General features: G+C 42.2%; 1 protein-coding gene across 1 annotated transcript in view; it reads right to left on the bottom strand.

Moving 5' to 3' along the window:
* The window catches only part of GPC4 (glypican 4), a 106,883-nt gene that overhangs the window by 21,487 nt on the left and 72,516 nt on the right, over positions 1–12,880 (bottom strand). The window lies entirely within an intron of this gene.

Below are 12,880 nucleotides of genomic sequence, written 5' to 3' on the forward strand. Positions count from 1 at the left end.
CTAAACCAAAGTGGATAATGCCTCCTCATTGTAACATGACACCAGGACAGGTGTTTTCAAGACATGCTGTTTACTTAGACATGATTATTTTTTCCTTTTCTCCTCCTTACATCTACATGACATATAAGAAAACTGCCTGGGAAATGCTTGAGGCCAAGAAACAGAATGAAACACCACACATAAGCAGGAAAAGAACTTCTCAGGTGTTCCCTGTGTCATTAGTATAAACTGGGATATCCAAGGTGACCTCGGGTTGCTAAAGGATTCATACAGTAAAACCATGAGATTAAGATAACATGGAAAAATAAGTGGGAAAAAAAAGAATACCTGTGTTTTTTGGGTTTTTTTCAGATTTACTTTTTGGGCACCGCATACCCACACAGCCTAAATGTTAAAGACTTTAATCTCTTAAATACAAATGTCAAATTAATTTCTCCTGAAGCTTTTCTCAGGGAGCTCCCTGAAGAGAGGAGCTAACAGTCTATCTGCAACATTGATCATTCTTAAAGACTCTATGTCTGGTATAAAAATAAACACCTCATGGTATCAAGTTTATAAGCAGGAAATGTAATGAATACCAAAGCAAAATATAAGGACCACATCAAGAAAGAAGCTGCCTCCAAGTGAACATGGAACAGAAAGGAAAATAAGACAACTCCTTCAAAGCCAGAAGAACATTAAGTGATCTTCTCAAAATGCAATAGCGCTACAAAACCATTCTCTACCGTTTGCCTTTTATTTCCTGGGTTTTCTTCAGCGAGAGAAAGGGAAATCCCCATTACAACTGCACAGCCTGGCATTTTTACCAAAGTTCTCTCCCTGGAAGGAGGCCAGAAAGTACATAAGGAGCTAGGGGAATGATAATGAAAAGAGTTACTCAAATCAGGTAGCCGGGAAGGCCTCTGATTCTCTCTAAACCCCAAGTGGTTCTCGACTGTGCTTCCATGGGCACACACCATCACCACTGGGACACAAGTTCTTGGACCCCACCTTAAACCTACTGGATCAGAAACTCTGGAGGGTGGGACCCAGCCATCTGGCACTCTGCTATACCCCAAAGTTTGAGAAGCAAGACTCTAGCCAATGAAACTTCTCCCATTTTGCCTCTCACTAGCAATCAGCACCAACCTGGCAACTGTGCTGAACGTGAAGCATTCAGGGTAAGGGTAACGTTTTAATTAGAGGAAAATATATTTCCAATAAATTGGGTTTAAAATTATTTGTTGCATTCTTGGGTGTCATTTCTTAAAGAGGTTTCGGGGATGAATTTTCTTGTGTGGAAGTATCTCTCAACTAAGAGTCGAGATGTAGGCAGCACTTTTCTAGACTTCAGAGTTGTGGAATCTTAGGGCGAGAAAAGACCTTAAATGTCATCTGGTCCACTTCCCGTACCGTCCTTGAATCACTAGCGTCCTTGCCAAGTGGTGCTGGCTTTCACATACTGGAAAAATAAAGCCTGGTTATTGAGATCAGTATGGAAGCCTTGTGTCAATCCAGTGCCACTAATATTTCACCATCCAAAAGAGCACATTCCAAAGGCAACCATAGGTCCTTCCTTAGATTGGATTTTTACTATATTGCTCATAAAATTGGCACACATCATTTAGTGTAGAAACAGGATGTTGAGAATTATTTGACTTGTGCTTTCATGACTCATTAAATAAGTAATTCTGAATACTCACTTGCATTTCTAATGAATGCTGGTTTTAAGGGTTGGGGCACAGTGGCATGTCGAGCTCAGTTTTAACTGAAAAACGCTATGAAATGTCACTATTTTTTTAGGCTTAATCCAGGTCAAAGAAACGCTAAGACACTGAACATTTTATGGAAAAAATAAAACATTCTTAGAGATCCTCATTCAGGTCAACAGCCTATGGGTCGGTATAGTCATATATAATACAGCTACTTCAAAGTACAAGAGCAATGATCCAACGAAGAACAGGACTGATTCTAACCCAGCATGCCCTCTGTCCAATACCACAATGGACATTACTTTATTTCCTGGGACTCAAATTCTGCTAGGAAGGTTTTGTGTGTGTGTGTGTGTGTGTGTGTGTGTGTGTGTGTGTGTGTGTGTGATGTTAGCTTATATTTTCAGAGTTTAGTTTGGTGCTGTATACATATTAAACTCTAATTCATTTAATCATTCAGAAAATTGATTTCCTTTCCTTCACATTTTAAAAGATTCTTTAGTGTGGCTGTATAAGTTGCAGATATAATTCCACTGAGTGGATTATATATAGAAATTCTACAAAACTGATATAAGGAGTTAAAATCTGCTAATTTGATCTCTTCAAATAGCTATGCAATTTGACAACTATGTACTAAGTGGTTGGTATGGGCTCAAATCAAAGCACACAGCTTTGCCATGCATCTTAACCTTCCTGCCCAAAGAGACTGTAATGAAAATTTCTAGAAAGATGAATTTTCTCCATCCAATTCACCTTTACTATACCCGCCACGTTCCACGCATGGTTTTATGGAGGCACCAGGGACTTTTCAACTATCTATAAAATCCTTAATCTTTCATTTCATACAGCAAGTTTTTTTTTAATATTCATCTATTACACCTGCAAAGTCAACAGAACAAAAGTCAAGCGAACCAAAAGACCCAAACTCATTTCTCCTTAGACGTGTTCTTACTGGTCGTGGTAAATGGGACTATTCTACCTATGCTTTTTGTCTCAAAGAGATCTTTTAAGGATGGCAGACATAATTTAAATTCTAAAATGCATACCAATTAGGTACAATATCAATCAAAGCATAATAATTCGCTCTAAGAAAAAAGGGGGGAAAAAACTTTTACATCCATTTCTCCTATCAAACTAGCCGCTCTCATATGTTCTTGTAGATTCCTTAACCTCCCCACCTCCCCACCTTTCTTCCCATGTTTCCTTCTACAATGGGGGACAGAACACAAATTAGACATTCAGGACCTGGTCCCCAGCCACCAACAGCAACTTCATTCATCGCTACAAAGCTCATCTCCACTTCCCCCCCCATTATTTAGAACTCAGAATCAGATCTTAACTGCTGAAGAAAAACTGTGCAGGTCTGAGACAACGAGCCATCATCCCATTGTAAACATTATGCCTGAAGCCAATTATAAGACACTTGGTGGCTAAGAGAGAACCAGCCAGGACCAGTGTAAACCAGAGTTCCACCAGGATCAGAAGCTGACTTAACTGGAATTCAGATCTCCCTTGCAGCAACTGCTTGTATTCATGAAAAATGCTGCTCAGAGAGTCTAAAAGAAGAGTGAGAGAGGAGACAGTTTATAAGCATTTTAAATATGGTGTCTGTGAGCAGGGTTTATTTCTCCTTCAATTTTCAGTTTGGGGGCTTAAGGATTTATGTTCCAAGGATGAAGCAACTGCTACGCCTAGGGCTCATGAATGACCACAATGTAGGAATGGAAATAAACACTTTAATGTGCTAGGATCTAAAGCAGTATGACACAGTAGGAAAAGCATGGGCCCTCTCATTTACGAGCTGTGTGACCTTGACGGGACAGAAGATCTAAACGCTCTGAGCCTCTGTTGCTTCTTCTTCCATAAAATGGGGCTATTACTGCTCACCTCATATGGATAATGGCTAGCACACAATAGCTGCTCAGTGAGTGGACACTATTCATAATATGTGAAATAATGTTACTGTCACCTTCAGAGTTTCTTTATATCTACAATTATTGAAAAAGAAAAAAAAAACCTTTCAAGGCTGGTTTTTATCTTTATTGGCAGAGTCAAATATTAGCCATCTGGGGGGAATATAAATTAAGCCAAAGCTGCTGGAGAATGGTTAAGAAGACCCAAGGCCTTATAAAACTGGGAACAATTCAGCCAAAGGAAATGCTTAATGGCTCTAGCTTCCAATCCTGTGAAACATCCCAGACATCTACGAGGGTGGAGCAACTCCTGAGTGAAAAACAAGGGATGAAGAAATCCAGGGAAGAGATTTTACATGATATTACAACTGTGCGTATATACAAAAATATCGAGGCAAAGAATCAGGGAAAGGAAAACTGAGAATTAAGCGGCAGGTCAATGCCCCACCCTCCCCATGTATATTTCATCTGCATCCTACCAGAAGCACCTCAATGCAAGGGTTGAGCTAGGAGACTTGGAGATTGGGAGTGTTTTCCGGCTCTAACATCTGATTATTCTTAATGTCAGTAGTACCAATTTAACATGGGAAAAACTACTAGAGAGAAAAGGCAAAACCTTTCCGTATAAAAGTTTTCTATGTAAATATCCTGTCTTTTACAAAAAGAAGAACATCATGTACTTCTGGAGCTTCTATCCCCCCGCCACTTGTCTTGCATCAAATAAACATTCAAAATTCTTGAAACAGGTCAAAAGACCCTCAGTTCTGCTATTAAATGCCATTAGCTACTACTTTATAAACAATCGACTGGCTATTGATTAATGTGCTAGAATGCATTCTAGAATTAACCTGTGATCTGAAGAGACTGGAAGCCCTTTCTATTCAATCCATTTGCTTGGTGCTATAAATTACCCCCTTGTATTTATATCATTAGGAAGCTGCCTTTTACATATAAGGATTTATTTCCTCTTTAATGTAAAGGCTGTATTTCACAGCCCTGGTGTGGCGTGCAAACAGTAAGTTACCACATCCACAAAATTCCTAAGAAAGAAGTCTCCTGGTACATGCTACAGATCATACTTCTCACACTGTTAAGAAAACTCAGAGTTATAGCCATCCATTCTTTCACCCAAGATCAAGTACTTGATGAAGAACAGCTAACATAAGCACCTACAAGTGGAAGGGGGGAAAAGAAGGAAATTAAGCAAGTATTTTACTGACTGAAACCAAAGACTATCTCCTCCTCTGTCTTGCTTTTTTGGTCAAGTCTGTGTTAAGTTTCTAACAGGCACTTTCCTCAGGAGTGCCTGCTAGGGAGGACACGGTGTACTAAAAGCACGGGTACTTGACTAACAATGAACAGCTGTAGCCCAACAAAGGTCTTCTCCTAGCAGGAGAAGGCCATTGCCAGCTGAGGCCCTTATTAGGGGCTGTTAGCATATGAAAGGGGGCTGGGGGACCCTGCCACTGCAGGAGCAGCCCTTTCTTCCCAAGGTTACTTTTAGTAGTTAATGCATTTTGAATGCTAATTCTCTCTCCGGGCTAACTTGGCCAGGGACACACAGTCAGTACGGTAAGGTCCCTTCCCCTGGACCACATTCCATTTCTAGCAATGGTACTCCCAGCACCAGCTAGCCAAGTCACTTTAGCACAGCCGGATTCCTTCTCACTGAGAATGGCCCATGAGGGCATGTTTAAGAAAGCTCTGAGGGGACTTTCCTGGTGGTCCAGTGGTTCAGACTCCACGCTTCCACCTCAGGGGGCATGGGTTCTATCCCTGATCTGGAAACTAAGATCCCATATGCTGTGCTGTCAGCCAAAAAAACAGAAGAAGAAGAAAACAATGCTCCAAGGCTGAAGCAGTGTTCCAAGTGCTCCATATACTAACCTCCACGTGGACCTATTATATGACCTCATACACAAACCTCACAATACAGTCTATCCGCTCATGATCTAATATCAAGAGAAAACTCAGGACGCAAAATAGCACAATCGGCTATGATTCTGATTTGTATGTATGTATGTATATACGTTGTCTACCTGACCAAAGAAAGACGAGGTGCGTACAGTGGTGTTGGATGGGTGTTAGGGAATCGGCGTGATTTTTTTCAATGTTTCTCAATTTAGTTCACCCCAATTTTGCAGCGACACAATAGGAAAAGTAATCTATCTCATGCTTTCAAAAATGACTTATTTCCCTTTATTCTATTCATCCGACTTAAATGCTGGAGGCTTCGACGCATTTTTTTCTACTTCTTCCAAACTGTCTACAGTGAGCACTATAATACTGGAAAAAAAAAAAACCAAACATGGCAAACCACCACCAATGCAGTTTACATTTTTCGTTTAAAAATACCTTTTTTCCTATAAAGTATTCCTTTCAAATTGCAGCAATTTGAAAAATATGGCAAGGTATGAAGAAAACAAAAATTCGCATAATCCCACCATTAAGAGAACAACAATGGTTTATTGAATTTCTTTCCTGCTTTTTCTATGAAGGTATGTATTGTCACATTGTATTTATACCCTGTTCTCATGTAACACTATGGTTAGCAGTTCCGATGTGATTAAAAAGCCTTCAGAAACATCAGTGTTAACAACTGCATACTATGACACCATACGAACAGATCATAATGTAATCATAAAGGGACATTTAGGATAATTTCCTATTTTTCATTATTACAAGTAATACTGTGATGAACATTCTTGTACATAAATCTGTACGCAGATCTTTCTTTCCTTGAGATCAAAACCTAGAAGTACAGTTACTGAGTCAAAGGGTATGAATGAAGCTATTTGAAACCTCTGATACACTGCCAAACTGACCTCCAGAAAAGGTATGCCCAAGTAGCATTCCCTGCTCCAGTCTTCTCTATTGTGAAGAGCTTCAGATTCTTGAGGGAATGGGGGGAGGGGGAGGGGGAGGGGAGGGAGAGAAAGAGACAGAGACAGAGAGACCACGTGCTTTGCGCGCAATAGAGATGGGCCAGGACAATGAACAAGAAAGGCCTGACTGGCTTGGGAATTCTCTCAGAGTCACTGCTAGATCAAATAAGCCCTTTTCTTTGCTGGGACAGACAGACGCATGGAAAAAGCAGAGATGATCAACAAGGCTCTCAACTCCCAGGCTCAAAGTACAATGAACCAAAAAATAGATAAAAGCAATTCGGCTGAAGCTCTTCTGTGTATTTATTTACTCGCCTCCAAACAGATCGGCTGCTTCTTGCTGACACCACGCCTTCTTTAAGAAGCCACAGCTAATAGAAGAGGCCCAAAGAGAGTGTGCTCAGGGCTCCCTGGAAGCTGCACAAGCATCTTCAATGAGATGGCCAATGCTAGAGCCACAACTGGCCACACCTGAGATAACAACTCAAAAGGCAGAAAACCTTTGTCAATACAGAAAAGTGTGTGTTTTATCTGAGCTCTTGATTTGATTCCAGTAAGCTGGCAGTGGCTCCTTCTCATCGCGTTTCACAGAGATTATCAAAGAATTAGCAAAATTACCCAGTGTTTTAGTCTCTTTTGCATGGAAAGAAAAAAAAAAAGAAGGAAAATAGAATTGTAAAGCACAGAGTAGCAGTGCTTTCCAACCAAATCAAACACCCATAGTATGATCTGGAAGGAACACTGCATTTGCAGGAAGGTCAGACGCCTCATGTCTTTTTCTGTACTTTCGTGGCTACGCATCCTGATTGCCGCACTGTAGCAGAGGTTTTAAAAAAGCAACAAATTTTAAAAAGACATCTTAATGAATGAAATCTGAGGTAAGGATTAAAAAACAACCGTATGTTGTATGTACGTCACACATTTCTATGACACATTTATCTTGAGGATGTCGAAGACTTAAACTAAAGACCCGGGAGGTCTGTACGAAGTCAGTATGGCCGTGCAAAGGACAATAAGAAAACCGTGCAGTTGAAAAATACTTGCAGTCAGGGGTCAGGAAAATTCCAAAAACTTCAGCTTAGCCAAAAGCCATGAAGCTTAGTTGGCTATATTTGTCTTTCACTGGCATGGGAATTCAAATGCCTTCAACTTGCTGCGTCTCCGACACTGCTGAGCCTACTGGCCTAATGAGGTAATGGCCAGGATGAACCATGGAAAACTTTTAGTCACTGATTAAAACAGAAATTTGGCTCAATATGAAGAGTGGCCACCCTTTCCCCTAAGCTCTCCAGCCCCCTTGTTTTCTATCATTTCACAAAGGCAGGACATGAAGCACTCTTCAGATAGATGGGACAATTATTTCTTTTATGTGGGTTTTAAGCTAATTCAGAACATTTCTACTATTATTCGAGTTAACAAGCTTCAGGCTCATGGGAGGGTTTTCAAAGACCCAGTGAAAGTAGCGGAGGGTTAAGAAATGATAGGAGGAAAATAGAGGGGACCATGCAGACGCCTAATTAACATCTTGTAAGACCTTTCACTGAAGCAGCTGGTCTAGTCACATGTTGAGAAGATTCACAGAATTTGTAGAATTGAAAGGGTCTTTAGAGAGCATCCAGCTCAACCCCTTGATTTTATGGATGGGAAAACTGAGACCAGTTAATTGCCCCAGGTCACAGTGGGTTCACAGCAGAAACAGGCTGACAACCGGGAGGGCTCTGCCTCCTGGGCAAAGTTGCTACATTTGCTCCTACAATGGCAAATGAAAGTAGTATTCCCAATGGGCTAGCATCAGACAACGTCACTATTTTCTTAAAATTTCTTTTACACCATGCAAAAACACCTAGCAAATAATTTGATTCAGGGAGTTTGCAAGCAATAATCTATCTCTGTAGTTGTTAACATCATTTTTATTATGTAATTCTGAAATATATTTAACATGGCAGCTCTAATCTTAATCTATTTGGGTTGTTTGATTTCGCTCTGATTCTTTGAAAAACAACTAGTCTCTCACAAAATGCGACATTTGGGGGCGGGTTTTTATGTTGCGGTCCCCAAACACGGATTATGCCGCACTTCTATTATTTCTATTCCTTTTGCCAAGCAATTCTTTCAAAGACCCCTGAACAGAGTATCTGATTAGCATATTCATGAGACAACCGATTCAGCTATGTTAATTAGCAGTTCTACTTCAAAAAAAAGAAAAATTCCCAAAACTGGCCAACAGGGGGAGCAGCTAGCTCTGTCATTAAAGTTTTCTGACTATGTCTCTAGCCCAGGATAGTCGATTTCTGGTATTGAATATTCTAAGTCAAAGATTAGATGAAGAAGATTAACGTGTGAGAAAATAAAGAGGTGAGTCCTTAAACTCAGAGGCGCAGGTTTAAAATATGGGAAATCTGAGAACTGGGAGGGGGGAGGTGCTGCCTAAGGAAGTTCTTCTGTACTTCAGCCAGGTCTGAAAACACACACACCTGCACAGTTTACAACTTAAAAACTGGTTTATACACTGTATAGTCTCTTTAGAGGTACAAACAATAGAAAATTACATGTGTAGAACAAAAAAGGACCTTAGAGATAAGTGGACTGACTCCAAAATGCCCACGCTAGCGCTCAGACTGACCAGAGCTCATGGAGGCAGAATGATAATGGGATGCTTTCTGGTAAAAGAAGGCTAATTCCCTAAAAGCCTCGAAACCTTATTTTTATTTGAAAGTTTATTTAAAAAAAAAAAAAAAACCTGTTCCTGCCTTAGAAAGAAGTGGTATCTCATAAACATGACTGAAGTTTTGATGACAGATGAAGTTGCCTGAGCTCAGGATCACCACTTCAACGTTATACTGTAGTGCCTCCCTGGTGGCGCAGTGGGTTGATGCCGATGCAGGGGACGCGGGTTCGTGCCCCGGTCCGGGAAGATCCCACGTGCCGCGGAGCGGCTGGGCCCGTGAGCCATGGCCGCTGAGCCTGCGCGTCCGGAGCCTGTGCTCCGCAACGGGAGAGGCCACAGTGGTGAGAGGCCCGCGTACCGCAAAAAAAAAAAAAAAAAAAAAAAGTTATACTGTAAGCTTGGAGATGGCAAAAGATGCTCCTCTGAAGTACTTTGACCTCCTATGTTCCCACGTGTCCTTTGCTATTTCCTCAGTACTTATCCCCAGCCTTCCTTATGCCACCTTGCTGCCCCATTTTGGTTCTCCAGTCGCCATCTTGTTACTCTGCCAAACTTCCTCCCTTCCATTCACATCAATAACCCAGGGTTTGACTTTTATAAAAGCTTAGACAATTCTTTGACCAAAGCACTCTACTCTTGAATTTCTAAGAGTCACCATAGCCCCTACACAATTTCACTCAACATCATCTTTAGGTCTTGTGGAGTATTGGCAGGTCATAATTGCCAACCTTAAAAATGTACTTGAGGATATGGGGAGGGGGAAGGGTAAGCTGTGACAAAGCGAGAGAGGCATGGACATATATACACTACCAAACGAAAGGTAAATAGCTAGTGGGAAGCAGCCGCATAGCACAGGGAGATCAGCTCCGGGCTTTGTGACCGCCTGGAGGGGTGGGATAGGGAGGGTGGGAGGGAGGGAGACACAGGAGGGAAGAGATACAGGAACATATGTATATGTATAACTGATTCGCTTTGTTGTAAAGCAGAAACTAACACACCATTGTGAAGCGATTATACTCCAATAAAGATGTAAAAAAAATCAATCAATAAATGCAGCACCCACTTGAGGATTACGGTTTGTTGGATACCAATCAACTGAGATTTCACCATAAAAAAGCAGTTAATTGTCTCAGAAAGCCTAGCTTGGAGGAAATATGCAAAGTATCCCAGCTTTGTTCTGATCTCCAGGCCAAACACACTGAGGCTACAACTCCTTCAAAAAAATTTAAATCTATGCTCCCTACCTTTATTGTCTGTGCCATAGTCTAATTTGAAGTCAGAAGAAACAAACTGGGGTTTCATCATCATTTTTCATGGGCAGTTTTGAAACTGATAAAGAAACAGCGTTAAACACATTTATTGGAGGTGAAGGCTGGTAGGGAAGGGCAAGAGAAACTTTTTCTGTCCTTTTTTTTTTTTTTTTTTTTTTTTCTCTCTCTCTCGGTACGCGGGCCTCTCACTGTTGTGGCCTCTCCCGTTGCAGAGCACAGGCTCCGGACACGCAGGCTCAGCGGCCATGGCTCACGGGCCCAGCCGCTCCACGGCATGTGGGATCTTCCCGGACCGGGGCACGAACCCGTGTCCCCTGCATCGGCAGGAGGACTCTCAACCACTGCGCCACCAGGGAAGCCCCCCCCTCCTTTTTCATTTTCTTTTTTGGCTGCACTGGGTCTTCTTTGCTGCGTGCGGGCTTTCTCTAGTGGCGATTGGGGGCTACTCTTTGTTGTGGTGCGCGGGCTTCTCATTGCAGTGGCTTCTCTTGCAGCGGAGCACGGGCTCTAGGCGCACGGGCTTCAGTAGCTGCGGCGCACGGGCTCAGTTGCTCCCCAGCATGTGTGATCTTCCCGGACCAGGGCTCGAACCCATGTCCCCTGCATTGGCAGGCAGGTTCTTAAGCACTGCAACAACAGGGAGGCCCCTTTCTGTCCTTTTTTAAAAAAACATATGTTAATACTTACTGATAAAATTTCTCTGTGTGGCTTTTTAAAAAGTACACACTGGAATCACATGAGTAATGCTATAAAACCATGGGGAGTGAGAAGGGGAAAGAATAGTGAAACTACTAGGCCCACTGGGAAGAGAAATCACTAAATGTCTGTGCAGTCCACACCTGGAGGAGACACATCTAAGAAGAAATGGGGTGATTTGGAGGCAGTGACCTTAGAAGTTGGAAACTGCCTCATCTCCACTGTATCTTGCTACTGACACGCTAGCCATTTCTAAAGAGCAGGAATTGTCCCTTCTAAGTTCCATTATTAAACCCCCAAGGGTAATTTTTAAATATCAGCATCTCAAGTTTTCAAAGATGACTGTCTGATTATCTCTCTAAGTTTTCTCCTCAAAGGAAAAGGAACTGCTTCAGTTACTGTCTTGAATGAGAAACGCCATAGTCAAGAGAATACCATTCTTTTCAATAATCATACTGATAACTTAGTGACCAAGAGACAGAGGTGGTCTAAGATGTCTTTTGCCAATAACACTCATCTTCACGTGGTGTTAACATACTTAACAGCCTGTGCATTGGGGATTATAGAATAATAAACAGGATATATGGATACATAAATTATTTCCATCCATCCAGGGAAAGGAGACAAAGACTAAACACAACTCCACATACAAAGCATTGGGGGAAATGGGCACAATAAATGGTACACTACCTGGAAAATTTTAGTTCAACTACATTACAAATTAAACATGCTTTTGTTGGGGGTTCCCTGGTGGCACAGTGGTTAAGAATCCGCCTGCCAATGCAGGGGACACGGGTTCGATCCCTGGTCCGGGAAGATCCCACATGCCGCGGAGCAACTAAGCCCGCGTGCCACAACTACTGAGCCTGCACTCTAGAGCCCGCGAGCCACAACTACTGAGCTCACGTGCCACAACTACTGAAGCCTGTGAGCCTAGAGCCCGTGCTCCACAACAAGAGAAGCCACCGCAAGAAGCCCGTGCACCGCAACAAAGAGGAGGTAGCCTCCTCTCGCCGCAAGCAGAGAAAAGCCCGCGCGCAGCAACGAAGACCCAACGCAGCCAAAAATAAAATAAAAATAAATAAATTTATAAAAAACATATATATAAAAATATGCTGGGCTTCCCTGGTGGCGCAGTGGTTGAGAGTCCGCCTGCCGATGCAGGGGACGCGGGTTCGTGCCCCGGTCTGGGAGGATCCCACATGCCGCGGAGCAGCTGGGCCCGTGGGCCATGGCCGCTGGGCCTGCGCGTCCGGAGCCTGTCCTCCGCAACGGGAGAGGCCACAGCGGTGAGAGGCCCGCGTAACGCATAAAAAAAAAAAAAAAAAAAAAAAAAAAAAAAAAAAAAAATATGCTTTTGTCGTCTAGCCTGGGAACCGACTAACACTTATTAAATCAGTTATCGGTTTTAAATAAAGAATCTCAAAGGCAACATTTGAAATACAACCTGTTCTTTAGCTGGGAGCTGCCTTATCAGCTAGATCAAATCTAATTTAATCCCACTTCTCACCATGGTAATGAGCCCTTTGCAGAAATGCTCAAAGACATTTCACGTCTCAAAAATTTGCCTTGTACTTCTTCACCACAGAATGTCAGGAAAAGCGTGCTTCAAAGGTACTATGTAATTAGAATGGCCTTTACAACAGGTACAAAGGAAATCATTCCTATTAAAATTAAATCTACTTCATAACGACCTGCAAACTGAGTGAACAGCACCAGAGAAAGGAATCCTGAGGTGTTTGGGCCCCATACTTTC

This window comes from Phocoena phocoena, chromosome X, assembly GCF_963924675.1.
Source record: "Phocoena phocoena chromosome X, mPhoPho1.1, whole genome shotgun sequence".
Taxonomy (NCBI): domain Eukaryota; kingdom Metazoa; phylum Chordata; class Mammalia; order Artiodactyla; family Phocoenidae; genus Phocoena; species Phocoena phocoena.